Source organism: Sminthopsis crassicaudata, chromosome 1 (assembly GCF_048593235.1).
Source record: "Sminthopsis crassicaudata isolate SCR6 chromosome 1, ASM4859323v1, whole genome shotgun sequence".
In the NCBI taxonomy this organism is placed as follows: Eukaryota; Metazoa; Chordata; class Mammalia; order Dasyuromorphia; family Dasyuridae; genus Sminthopsis; species Sminthopsis crassicaudata.
Genome location: NC_133617.1, coordinates 65,577,683 through 65,592,315, shown reverse-complemented (window position 1 = coordinate 65,592,315; position 14,633 = coordinate 65,577,683). Strand labels below are relative to the sequence as shown.

Below are 14,633 nucleotides of genomic sequence, written 5' to 3'. Positions count from 1 at the left end.
AATATAATACCTAGAAAATTGGCCAAAATGACAAAAATTAGTAATAATTAATGTTGGAGGGGCCATGGAAGACAAGTGCACTAATATATTTGGGATAGAGCTTTGCATAGTCTATGTCTATGTCTTTTGACCCAGGGACTCCACATCAAAGAGGCCATTTTGGGAGTCCCCAAAATAAAGCAGCACTTTTTGTGATAAGCAAAAACTAGAAATAAAGTAAGATGCCCATTAATTGAGGAATGACTAGATAAATTGTGGTATATGAATGTAATGGAATATCACTGTAGGAAGAAATGATAGATATACTAATTACAGAGAAGCATGGAAAAACTTCTGTGAACTGATGCAAAGTGAAGTCAGCAGAACCAAGAAAACAATACACACAGTCATTATAATGATTTAAATGTAAACAATAACAAAACAATCAAAAATGAATGTTACAAAATTACAAAGAACAAAGTTAGCCCCATAGAAATGATATAAGGAGACATTTGAGGCAGAGGTGAAGGGTCTACAGATAAGGAACATTATATGTAATAACAGATTTTGGAGGGATATATGGTTTGATTTAGCTGAATATTTTTAATTTTTTTCTTTATACAGCTTCAAAAGATTAATTTGTTAAGTTCCCATAATTTGCTGAATAAAAAAAATCAAAATTCTCCAAAAAAAAATTCTTTATAAACAATGGCTCATGGAGACTCAAGGAAATTCTAAGCAATGAAAAAATATATGTATAAAATCTATTTTTAAAAAACAATTAAAAATGATAATGTGATAAGGACTCCAAAAGAGAGAAGAACAAAGTGAACTTTGAGGTGAGAGAAGAGAGAGGGCTCTGCTGGTTTGTAGTGATGAGGAAGACTTTTTGGAAGAAGTGGTGGTTCAACAACCTTTATTAAATGTCTGTTAGAAGTGCTACACAAAATTCTGGGTACAAAGACAAAAAACATCAAGCAATCTTTGAGGAGTTTCCTTTTTTCTTCAGAATACAAGTAGATAGAAGAATAAATACAGGCTGTCTTTTGGGATGAGATAATTTCAGAACTCAGAAAGGAGAGTAGTAAATAATATAAAGTAAGGCTGGAAAGGTAGATTGAGGGTCTCTAATGCCAGGCACAGGATTTTATATTTATCTTAGTGTTGATTAAAAGCCACAGAAGGCTGAGTGGAATGATGCTTCTGAATTTCAGATGGATTCAGGTCATTGTATGAACAACTGGAGAAGAGGAGAAACCAAAAGCTACAAGACCTAATTATTCCCAGATTTGAACTAAAGTATAGTCCTATGAAGGGAGAGAAGACTGATGAGAAAGCCATTATGGGGAGCCAATAAACTGGATTTGACTTCTCAGTGTCTTCACCTGATTCTGCCATTTAAGCTTCACAATAACGTGGAGAAGTTATTTGTCTTAGGAGGTGAGATTCTACTCAATCTTGTCTAAGCCTCCACTCCATCTTCAAGGCGCACTAATCAATCAAAGACATTTATTAAGGATCTGCTATGGGCCAGGCACTGTTCTAAATATGGGGAACACAAAAAAATCCCTTAAGTTTAGAATCTAATAGGAGAGATAACATACAAATATACATATATATGGCACTTAGACTATATCGATAGATCATAATTTACAGAAGGGAGGCACTAGAATTAAGAGAGATTGGGGAAGGCTTCCAATAAAAGAGCGATTTTAGTTGGGGCTTAATCAGCTAGAGAGATCAGTATGCAGATTAGGGGAGAGAGAGCACTCCGGCCTTGGGGGTACAGCCAGAGAAAATGCCCAGAACCAAGAGATGGAGTGTTTTGTTCATGGAAAAACCAGGAGACCAGTTTCCCTAGTTTGAAGAGTACTGGATCGAGGAGCATGGGTCAGGAAGTAAGGTGCAAGGCAATTGGAAAGGTAAGCAGAAACTAATTTTATAAAGGATTTTGAATGCCAAACAGGAGATTTTGGATTTAGCTCCAATCCTGGAGCTAGGGAGCCATTGGGTTTTATTGAGTAAGGGGAGTGACGCGTTCAGACCTGCACTTTAGGAAACTTACTTTAGTGTCTGAGGGGAGGGTGGCTTGGAGTGGGAAGAGATTTGAAGCAGGCAGACTCACCAGCAGCTATTGCAATAATCCAGGGTGGAAATGGTATCAGAGGAGGGGAGGAAGCATCTATGAGAGATGTTGAAAAGATGAAAACGACAAACCTTAGCAATAGCTTGCATATGGGAGATGAGAGATTGGGAGGAATCCTGGATGACTTTTAGATTGTCAGCCTGAGGGACTGGGGGGATGGTAGTATCCTCTAAAGTTTAAGCGTTTAGGAGGGAAAATGAGTTCTCTTTTGGATATTGAGTTTAAGATGTCTACTGGACAACCATTTTAAGATGTCTAAAAGGCAGTTATAAAGATGTCTAAAAAGCAGGATAGTGTTTTTTAAAAAAAAACTCCAGAGAGGCAAGGAAAGTGAGAATTGGGGAAGGGTCACTGGTTTTGACAACTAAAAGATCACCGATAACTTTGGGGAGACAAGTTTTGGAGGCATGACAAGGTTGGAAATTAGACAATATGGGGTTAATAGAGAGGAGAGAAACTGAAGGTACCAACGGTAGGTGCCTTTGTGAGGAGTCTCACTACAAAGGGCAGAAGAGAAATAGGTCCATAAGTTAGGAGAGATGGAAGGATCAAGTGGGAGTTGGTTTTTTGTTAGGATGGGGGAGACAAGGGCATGGTTGTAGTAGGTGGTAGGGGATTGGTCAGTAGACAGCAAGAAATTGAAGATAAGTGACAGAATGGGAGATGACAGAGGGGCAATCTGTTGAAGGAGAGGAGATGGATGGGGATGACTTGAACAAGTAGAGAGGGGTCGGTAAAGGAATAAGGTTATTTCTCCATGTGAGACAGGGGGGAAGGAGGGGACTGGCTCCAAAACTATATATCCATTACATAACCCAGCTTCCCTTTGTGTTCAGTCTTCCCTCACCAGAATGTAAACTCCTTGAGGGCTGGGCCTGTCAAGCTTGTATTTTTATTTATTGCATGTAGCTCAGTGATGCATAGTGGTGCTCATAGTAAGTGATTAATAAATGCCCTCTGTCTCTGTCTTTATCTTTGTCTCTCTCGTGTATCTCTCTGTTTCTCACTATCTCTGTCTCTCTTTTTCTGTGTCTGTGGGTCACTCCTCTTTCTTTTACAAGTATTATTAACCCTATTTTACAAGATAAGGAAATAGAGTCAGAGAGAGTAAGTGACTTGCCTAGGGTCACACAGCTAGAAGGCTTTGGGGGCAGGATCTGAACCCAGATGTTTCTGACTCCCAAACTCCATCCCCAACTCTTAACGTCCCTCTAGATTGCCGAGAGGCTGAACTTCAGGGCTTCCCACCTAACTGAGGAGAGCAGGAGCAGCCCTGGGCAGGGCAGCCTCCTTCCTTAACACCCTCCCCACAGAGCAGCACTTATCACCTCCTGTTTAAAGAGAGCCTTTTACTTAGCCCTAGTGATGCCAATACTAATTGACTTGGCCAGGACTCCGGAGGGTATTGAATTCCAGAGGTTGGCAGCTGGGCCGGGCTCCAGGCTTGAGTTGTCTGTTTGAGGGGAAGGTCCCTGGAGAGACATTAAGTGAAAGGTAAGGAGTTAACCTCTAGCTGGCCAGGTATGAGGCAGGCTAGACACCCTCATGGTTCCCCTGTCTGCCTGAGAATCCAGTGATCTGTGACCCAGGCTGTCCCTCTGGAGGCCGCACCCTCTCTGCAGGTCACCCCACCCCCACCTGCGGCCCCTGGTTCAGCTCTCAGTACCTCCTCTGCTACTCCCCCCCCCCACCGCTACCCACCCAACTCCCCGGGAGGCACCATATACAACCACTTCCATATATCCCAGCCCTGACTCTGGAGTGCTAGACTCACCTCACAGGCTGCGAAGACACAGGTGGCTAAGGGAGACAGAGGCAGCATAGTATAGTACAAAGAGTACTAGACTTGGAGTCAGAAAACCCAAGTTCAAATCCAGACCTCTGCCTACCTACTTTATCTTGGCAGGTGACTCCCCTAATCTTGGGCCCTTAGTTTCCTCATTTGGAAAAAGGAAGACTTTGGACTAGATAGACTCAAAGTTATTCCCTGCTCTAAATTCAATAGGATTTCTTCCTATGGACAAAGCAAGTAGCTTCGGGAAGAGGATGGGGCTAGAGTTGAGTTGTAAGGACATCTCAGACAACTGGTGCAGGAAGAAAAAGAGAGGGAGAGATGGAAGGCAGAGAGGGAGACCTTCTTGGGGAAGCTGGGGCAGTTATCCGCCTTAGAGGAATAGGATTTGGTCCTCGGGGGTAGAAGAGAGAAAAGTTCAGAAAGAATGAAACAGGCTAGATCAATAAATATTCATTAAGCACCTACTGTATGTCAGGCACTGTGCTAAGTCCTAAGAATGAGGCAACATAGTCTCTGCCCTCAAGGAGTTTACCATCTAATGGGGGAGACAACAGACATATATACACACACAACAAAGCAAGCTATATATAAGATAAATAGCAAATGATTAAGAGAAGGAGCTAGTATTAAAGAAGTTGGGAAAGATTTTCTGTAAAAAGTGGGATTTTGGTTGAGGCTTAAAGGAAGCTAAGTCAGTAAGGAGGGAGAAAATTCCAAGTATTGGGGGGATCAAAATGGGGAAAGCCAGAGAAAATGCCCAGAGTTGAGACAGATTTATTGTAGATGGTGTTTGTATGAGAAATGATCAGGGAATGTGTGTGTGTTTCTTCCTCACCTACATCCCTCCCCCAAATAAGATCTGGCTCAGAGCATCTCTGGACCTCCAGAATCAAACGTAGCTGGACTCTGTGTCTCTCAGGAGTGTTGTGGAGCTGCCACCGCTCACACAAGCATCCGCGAACAAAGAAGCCTCTGTGCACACACATATATCCTATAGGGGAAGGCATAAAAATCAGTCACATGCACTGTATGTAGGAACTTAGCCAGCCTCACACTGAGCTCTCTCCTACCCTCACACATGCTCAGCAGGCTGATCCAGGTTCCACCTCCTCCATCTCTCCTTCTCCCCTCTCTTTACTTCCTTTGGTCCATTTCCCTGCTCATTAGCTCTCTGTGAGAAACCCCCGGGGGGCGGGGGGGGGGAGGGAGAGTGGTGTATGAGTCTGGGAAGCTCCCGGCTGCCTGCTCATTAGCAGCTAGGGGAAATGGGAAGCTGTTTCCTGAGGTCTACCTGGACTTCCTAGTCCAGGGACCATTGCCTGCTGCAGTGCTCCTCGGGCTCTCAGCCCCCCATCCAGGTGGCCCCCGGCACTGGCTGTGAAAGCAAATAGGCAAGGCTGATTGGGCAAACTTAATGGGAACCCAGTAAAGCCAAGGGGCCAGTGCAGTCAGACTGAAGGCTCACATCAGTCCTGATTGGGACTGGGGCGGCTAAGTGGAGACCATGGGGTCAATGGAAGAAGAATGGGCCCCATTGCTCAGCCAGATCAGCCGCTCAGAGTCCAGGGCTCAGCTTGAGCTAAGAATAATCGACAGCTTGGTGACACAATGGAGAGTGATCTAGTTTGGAGGCAGGAAGATCTCAGTTCAATTTACCAGCTATATAATCCAGACCCAGTCACGCACCTTATCACAGCCTCAGTTTCCTCATCTATAAAATGGAGATAATATAAAAGCACCTACTTCACAGGATTGTTGTCAGGATCAAATGAGATAACACACACAAACTGTTTTGTAAACCTCAAACTGTTATATAAATGCCGGCTGTAACTATGACCGTGGTAGTAGCTCACACTGTTAAAGTACATCATGGTTTAGAAGTGCTTTCTTCACAGTAACCCTAAGAGGAAAGTTAAGTTGCCAGATTCAAAACTCAAACTCGGGTCTCCCGACTCCAAGTCTTTTTCATGTAGTCTATGGTGAAGGGATCCATTGCTTGCCAGAAAGTCCAGGAGCCATTTAGTCTATGCTAGGGAGAGGGAGAGGGAGAGGGAGAGGGAGAGGGAGAGGGAGAGGGAGAGGGAGAGGGAGAGGGAGAGGGAGAGGGAGAGGGAGAGGGAGAGGGAGAGGGAGAGGGAGAGGGAGAGGGAGAGGGAGAGGGAGAGGGAGAGGGAGAGGGAGAGGGAGAGGGAGAGGGAGAGGGAGAGGGAGAGGGAGAGGGAGAGGGAGAGGAAGAGGGAGAGGGAGAGGCTTGTCTCCCCAGGGAGAGGCAGGAAGAGATGTCCTTGGGATGAGCCATAGAGACCGGCCAGAAAAACCCATCTTCAGAGCTGAACTCTGTTCCAGATTCATTCTCATTCAGAGAGATGTGCACACATGGACTTCCTCCAACACACATGCAAATCCCTGAAGAGAGAGGTGACTTTCTATAGGACTTTATGGTTTATGAAGCATTTTATGCATTTTATTTCACTTAAGACTCCAATAATCAAGTGACATAAGTAAGGTTTATACTATCTCCCATTTAGAGAGGAGAAATCTGAGGCACAGAGAGATTAAGTGATTCTCCCAATGTCACACAGCAATAAGGGTCTGAACTGGAATCCAGGCTTTCTGGCTTCGCATCCAATTCTTTTTCACACAGGGAGCTATAGCCATAACTTACACAGGCTAAGGCTAAGCCTCTCCTTAACCCCTCTGGGGCCCTTGATTATTAGTAGCCGGAAACTCATTCCAGGGTCTCCTTGCCTTTCTGCCTTCTCTAAGGCAGCAGGAGGCAGGTCTAAGTAGGTATCTCTTCCAAGGCCCTTCCAACACCTCTTATCTTCACAGGAGTCCCAGCTTCAAAGATAACTGCCTCATAACTGGCCGATAGCTTTTCATCATCTCAGGCCCAAATCTAATTATCTCTCCCAATAAGGAAAAAAGGGGAGAGAGGGAAAGCAAATGGAAAAGAAGAAAAGTAGGGTAGTTTGGGGAGGGGAGGGGAGTAGTTCTTGAAGCGAGCCCTTGGGTTTCCGGCTCCTTGGCAACTTAGCTTTGCTTCTAAACCTTCCTGGGCTGGAAGTCTGCTGGGAAGGGAGGGGAACCTGGATCTGAGCTTGAGTTAGTTGGATTCCATTCCTGTGCTCCATTCATAAGAGCTTAAAAACAAACTCAAAGAAACTCAACTCTGCTGCTTTCTGGTCATCAATAATAATAGTTGTTACTTCTCTAGCTTTATTACAGTCCTTTGAGGTAGGTAGTGCATATGCTATTCCCATTCACCAGAAAAGAAAACTGAGGCTCAGTGAGAAATAATTTCTCTTTTTTAAATAGTATTTTATTTTTCCAAATACATGTAAAAATAGTTTTCAACTCTCACTTTGCTAAGAAATAATTTTTCAAAGATCAAACATTTAATAAAAGAAACATCTGGAACTCAAACATAGCGGGACACCTGGAATTACAGAGAATGTAAATAATATCCACAGGCAATGTCTTTGTAACCCCAGTGCCTAACATTGTGCTTGTCCCATAGTTGCAGGTGCTTAATGAATACCTGAGTTGTAGAATTGAATTAGAGCCCAAGTCTTCACTGTTTGTTAATGACTGGCTTTTCTCTTTCTCTTTATGCTCTTAGGACCCTCTGTAAAGCATGGATGTAGTTCATGGATGTAGTCAACTCGGGCAGAAACCAGTCATTCAAGGCTCACTTAAAGGAACTAGAAACATATAGCTTGGGGGGAAAAAAATCTCAAAACAATGGAAGATCTATGTGAGCTGGTGCAAAATGAAGTGAGCAGAACCAAAAGCTCACTGTACACAGTAAAAACAATTTCATAATGATGATCAACTGTGAAAGACTTGGCTACTACAATCAATACAATGATCCAATATCATTCCAAAGGATTCATGATGAAAAAGTGCTATCTCCAGAGAGAGAGAAGTGATGAATTCTGTTCTTTTTTTTTTTTTTTCCTGAGGCTGGGGTTAAGTGGCTTGCCCAGGGTCACACAGCTAGGAAGTGTTAAGTGTCTGAGATCAGATTTGAACTCAGGTCCTCCTGAATTCAAGGCTGGTGCTCTATCCACTGCGCCACCTAGTTGCCCCCAACTGATGAATTCTGAGTGCAAATTGAAATATAATTCTCTCACTTTGTTTTTGCTGCTTTTTGCTTCAGTGGGGTTAATTTGGAAACATATTTTACATATGGTTTCACATGTATAATCAATATCATATTGTTTGTCTTTTCAGTGGGTAGGAAGGGAAAAAATTTCAAGATCAATTTCAAAAAATAATTTAAAAAAAATAATATTTTTGAAAAAATGAAATAAATACCTTACAAAAAGAGAAGAGAGGACTTGGAAAGGACATGAAAATGGCAATAGAAAATGTCTATATGTGACTACATGCCTCACATGTTCATATTATGTATTTGTTTGCATTTGTATCTCTGGTTAGGAGTTATGGAATGCATGGTAATTAATCCAGTTCCTGAGTTTAAGAAATAGAAACTCATCTTCACAATTCCTTAAGTCTAACTACAAGGTTTATTGATAACATATAAATTGCTGGTGCTTATGCACATATGAAAAAAAGACATAAGAAGCCATGTGCTAAGCCCCCCGTCCATGAGAAGTGGAAAACCCCAGGGAAGTTGTAGGAAAATCCAGCTCTACCTAGAACTATCAGCTAGGTCTGGGATATGAGGGTAGTAAAGGGAGCAGGAGTCTTTTTCAAATGCATTCATCTCAGGCCAGCAGCCCCCAGGCACCTTTTGAATACATCATACTTGAATAAGCTAGATAAGAATGCACACATTGCTTAATAGAGCTGGGACTGCATTCATGTTATTATGGAAAAAGCTTTTTCTGGCTCCAGAGGTAGAAGACCTGGGTTCAGATACCATACCTCTGATGCTTACTTTCCATGTGATTTTGGACAAGTAATTTAACCTCCCTGAGCCTCAGTTTTCTCATCTTTAAGAAAAAAATAGCTGAAGTCAGACCAACTGGCCTTTATGTCCTTTCCAGGTTCCGTTCTGAGATCCTAGAATTCTATGAGAATTCATGAAAGGATTCATCCTAGCTATTTCTATGTATTGGTCCCCCTCTCCTTTTCCCCACCAAGGGGTCTCCACAGACCTGATGGAATGAGCAGGATGTGAAAGCTACTCATACTTTCTACCTGTGTGTGATTTGTTTGCCTCTATTTGAAGGTGTATGTCTAAAACATTTTGAGAGGGGGTATATGTGTTTGTATCTGTCTGCACACTTAATATCACCTCCCAGATTTTGCCTCTCTCCCTCCAGCCATAAATTCCCTGAAGAACAGACATCATCTTTCCAGGCGAAAGCCATGAAGCCACATGAATTCCCAGCAGCAAAGTAGGGAAGAGAGTGGGAGAAAATAATGAGACCCTATACCTTCCTACCAGACTAGAAATTTGGAGAGGGGAGGGGAATGGGCATGGGCTGCCACAAGTACCAACCCCAGCAGAGCGCCGAACAGAAGAGACTTTCAGTGTCACCCCAATCATGGACTACTGGGTATCCAAAAATAGACCATCAGCTCATAAAGAGAATAAGAATTCTGGAACTTTATAATATCAGACTACTTCTGCTCCATTTTACAGAGGGGAAACAGGTCCAGTGAGGGGAAAACATCAGCAGAGCTAGGACTGTAGTATATATTTCCTGCTTCCCTCGTGCACATAGAGATAACCAGGTTAAAGTAAAACCTTCCAAGTTACATAATAGCCACACTCCCTAGACAGCCCTCCTTGACCATTTTAGTCCCTGAGGAACTTGTCAGATTGGAGGTTTTTAACCTTCCATGGCTGTCTTTCAACAGAATTAGTTCTCTTTGTAACTCTCTGCCCTTTATTTTGTGCATTTAAAATGTCTTATTCTGAAAAGAAATCCATAAGACTCCAGAAGGAGTCCAGACCGTTTGCCTCAGAAGTCCATGGCACAAAAAGATTAAAGGATACTTGTCTTAAATAGTCAGTGTTGTAGAAAGAATCTGAGAACCTGGATTCCAAACTTCATCTCATTGAACCTCAGTTTCCTCATCAATCTTCATCAGATAATAGCACTTCCTCCCAGAATTGTTGTGACAATAAAACAATACTTGTAAAGTACTTTGCAAACCTTATAGTACTTTAATTATCCCTTCCACATCATGACTTTCCCCATCCAGATTGAGGTTTCCCTATGTTGAGGGTCAGCATAAAAAACTACATGGGAATTTTTGGGAATTTTATAGAAACTGCAAAGGCCAGCAGGAAAAGGTTAGAAACTCAGAAAGGTATAAAATATACATATAATATTGTATAATATCAACCCAAATTTGTATCAACCACCAAGTTTTAAAGGCTTGTTTGAATCCTGAGCTTCCAGTTCAGTGATCCATCCCTGAAGCCACTTCTACCTAATATAAAGGACCCCACCAACATCATTGTGGTGTGGAGATGAGCTTCAGCTTCTAAGACTACACCAGTGGACCACAGGACCTTTGAATTTGGAGAGACTTCTAGAGCAGGTCCAATAAAGGACTCCACCTCGCACGTCTCTGAGTATATGGTTGCTGTCACATAGTAAGTACTTAATAAACGTTTGTGCCCTTGCAATGACGGCTGTATGTCTGTCACCCAAAGACAAGCCTCCAAGTTCAGAGAGCCTTGTAATTAAGTTGTGAATTGTTTGACCACAATTACAATTAGCAAGGCACAGAGGGGTCACAATCTGTGTTGTCAGAGGGATTAGCCACAACAACAACTCACAGAGCTTTGAAGTGTTGAAATAGGGATTGGATCTCTGATTTCTTTGTCTATAGAACTTCCAGATGAGGAAAATCCCTCTACCGGTGTAGATTGGTGCCTTTTCTGTAACTTACCATCTTGTGATTGCTGTTCAATCTGCTGTTGAAGCTGTGATTGCTTCAATCATGTCAGAATCTTCATGACCCCATTTGGAGTTTTCTGGGCAAGGAAATATTTCTTTAGAGTTGCCTAGACCAAGCTAGGGATTAAGTCACAGAGTTAGTTGTCAGAAGTGATACTTGAACCCAGATCTTTCTATCCCAGAAGCTGGCTCTCTGTTTGCTAGATCGCACTGTTTATCATTGAACTATAATAGCTTAATTCTTTAAGATTCACTAAACTCTTTCCTCACAAGTCTGAGAGAGAGAATAGGAGTATCCATCTCCCCATAGTACAGATGAGAAAATTGAGAGTCACAAAGGATGTCACTGACCCAAATAATGGAGTTGTAAGCTGGAATGAGGAAGCCAGTATCTTGTTACCCTGAATCCATTATACTTTCCTTGCTACGTGTTTGAACAGCTTCTCTCTGCCTTCATGTCTGCCATCTTTCATCACCAAGTAGTCAACTTCCATGATTCTGCCATTTCTCCAAAGGAGATGCTCTTAACCTTGTTAGTTTTATAGATCCTTCCTGAAGTCTAGTGAAGCCTATGGACCCAATCTTAGAATCATGTTTAAATAACCTAAAATAATATTCATAGGAAAAAACCTGATCATCCAAAATACAAAAATAAAAATATTTTTGAAAAAAATCAAATATGTAGTCTCCAAACAAAGTAATCCTGTGGAGTATAATACTTAAAATTGGTTGTTCAAACATTTTTCAGTCATGTCCAATTCTTCCTGACTCCATTTGGGGTTTTCTAAGCAAAGATACTAAAGTGGCTTGTCAGTTCCTTCTCGAAAACATTTTACAGATGAGAAACTTAGGTAAACAAGTTAAGTGACTTGCCCAGGATCACACAGCTAGGAAGTATCTGAAGACAGATCTAAACTTGGGAAGATGAATTTTCCTTACTCCAGGCCTGGTACTCTGTGCACTATGGCTCCACTTGGTTGCAATGGATGGATGGATGCATGGATGGATGAATGGATAGATGGATGGATGGATGGAGGGATGGGGGTGGATGGAGTGATAGGTGGGTGGATGTGTGAATGGAAAGAAAGCTAGAGAGATTAGATGGATGGATGGATGGGTGAGTAGATAGATACATAGATGAAGGCAGACAGACAAAATGATCAATTATAAATAGATTAGATGGATGGATAGGTGGGCGGGTACCTAAATAGATAAATGGATAGTGCTTAATAAATGTCTGTTGACTAATAGACTTACTTAACCATTTTGAATCTTAATTCTCTCATCTATAAAATGTAGGAGTTGGATTAATTGCTTGATCAGTAAATAAACATTTATTAAATGCTTATTATGTATCAGGAATTGTGCTGAAAACAAGAGAAAGTTCCTGCCCTCAAGGAACTTGTGGTTTGGTTGGGAAGACCACAAGCAAACAACTATAAGCACAATAAGCTATATACAGGACAAATAAGAAATAAATAAATAAATAAAAAGGAAGATACTGGAATTAACAGGGGCAGGAAAAGGCTTCCTGTAAAAGGTGAGATTTTTGTTGGGACTTAAAGAAACCAAGGAAGTCAGTAGCTAGATAATCACAGCTAGCATTTATGTAGTATCTTAATACAAATATTTTCTCATTTTATCCTTACAACAAGGCTGTGAACTGGATGCTATTTTATAGATGAAGAAATTGAGACAAAGAGAGGGACTTGAACAGCAGTGAGTAAGGTGCTATTTGGGGGGGAGGGGGTCAGAAGTCCTGGGTTTGGGTCTCAGTTCTGCCACCTGTGTGACAATGGGTAAGCCACATGCCTCTCTAGATCTCAGTTTCATTTTTTTGTAAACTGAGGGAGTACTTACGGTGAATGATGTCCAAAGTCTCTCCCAGGTCCAGCCCTTTGATTTCAAGGTGCTTTTCCACACGTGTATCCCAACGGCTCTTTGTGCCCAGTGTGGCTGAGGCTGAATGGGGGACAGCAAAAAGCCCCCCCCACACTCCCCAGACACTGAGGAGGGGGCCCCGAAGTGAATGTCCCTTTCCTTTCTCTCCTCGGCCCAGGACCCAGGTGCAGCCGACCAACTGAGGCCTCCAAAATGATGAGTCTCTAACTGGAAGAGAAAACCACGACATTGATGGGGGAGGGGGGAAGGCAGCTCGGCTTGGGCTCAGCAACGGCTGCCTCCTCCTCGGCTCTGAGCCAGCCACTGGTGGAGATTGGAAGGGATTGAAAGAGACAGGAGGCACCAGAGCCCCCGGGCCCAGGCTGCTTTTCAGGTGTAAATTATCTCAGCTGAGCTGGTGGGAGACAGCTGTAGAGGCCTCCACATTGCAGGAGACTTAGTGGCTTCTGCAGGGACCCCCTGGGCAGGAAAAACATACACATACACAGAAAGGGGAGAAAGGGAACAAGAATTCATTAAGTGACTACCATGTGCCAGTCATTGAGCTAAGGACTTTACTTACAAATATTATCTTATAAACCTAGGAGATAGGAGCTATTGTGGTGCTATTATTATCCCTATTTTTCAGATGGGGAAACTGAGGCAGACTAGGCTACAACAAGGAAGCATTTGGAGGCATGTTTGAACTCAGGTCTCTCTGGCCCTGTGCTCTATCCTCCATACCATTCCACAGAGAGGCACATTCAGACATATAAGCATTCATGGATACAGACCATTCAACATAGAGGCACAAAGCAAATGTCGATATATGCTCCCCAGAAAATACACTTAGATTTAGGCAAAGCCACATCTCTCAGGCTCCCCTTGTAGCCAAGATGGAGAGTGGTGAACTAGGTGGTACAGTTAATTAGGGTGAATGATCACACCCCCAAAGCCGTCATTAATAGGTCGATACCAGCTGGGCAAAGAGATCTCCAGTGGAGTGCCGCAGGGATCTATTCTTGGCCCTGTGCTATTGAGCATTTCATCATTGCCTTGGATACAGACAATTAAATTTAAACTTTTTAAAATTTAAAGTATTTAAATGTTAAACTAACAAATTTGCAAACACCAGAAAGCTAGGAGTGATAAATAGCATGTTGAGTGATAGAGTCAGGATCCCTCAGTGGGCTGAAACACTTGGCTGGATAGGGATATGCATGTGGACCCAGATACCAACACAGGATCTACAAGGATTGTAAAGGTGGCAGCTAGGGGGCAACTAGGGGGCGAAGTGGATACAACACCAGCCTTGAAATCAGGAGGACCTGAGTTCAAATGTGACCTCAGACTCTTCCTAGCTATGTGACCCTGGGCAAGTCACTTAACCCCAATTGCCTCAGGGGCAAAAAAATTGTTGTCAAGATCACCTGACCAGAAATGCAGAAATACGTATACCTCAACTCCTACACATTCATTGACACCTTGAAATACTCTTGCATAGAAAAACACATATAGGTACAAACTCTGACACCTTTGAAACACTCACACATATACATAAATGCCAGCACCCCAAAAATATACATGCATAGAGCTGCATATCCATATGAGCCCTAAAATACTAATGCAGAAACTGTGCAAATACAAGGAAAAGCAGGGCCAGAAACCCCTGCATCTCCTGACTCAGATATGAAAATGGCGACATCCATACAATGAAATTTCAGTGTACCCAGACAGAGACCCAGGCCTATGTTGGGGGCGGGGAAAGAGGGGGGAAGAGCTGCTGCCTTCAGAGAGGACTAGAGAGATATTCTGCATACAGGTGATATTTGACATCCGTGGGAGTGGATGAGACTGCCAAGGATGAGAGTGGGGAGATAGAGCAGAAATAAGAAGAGGACCAAGGAGAGAAACTGGAGTGAGTGGAGAGCTCGAGGAAGAAGAA

General features: G+C 42.8%; 1 long non-coding RNA gene across 1 annotated transcript; it reads right to left on the bottom strand.

Moving 5' to 3' along the window:
- Positions 1-4,751: 4,751 nt before the first annotated feature.
- Positions 4,752-12,917, bottom strand: LOC141552198 (uncharacterized). Its single transcript, XR_012485083.1, has 3 exons — positions 12,668-12,917; positions 10,800-10,924; positions 4,752-4,911 (listed from the first exon to the last, which is right to left on the bottom strand). It is a non-coding gene; the product is annotated as an uncharacterized LOC141552198 (long non-coding RNA).
- Between the last annotated feature and the right edge of the window lie 1,716 nt (positions 12,918-14,633).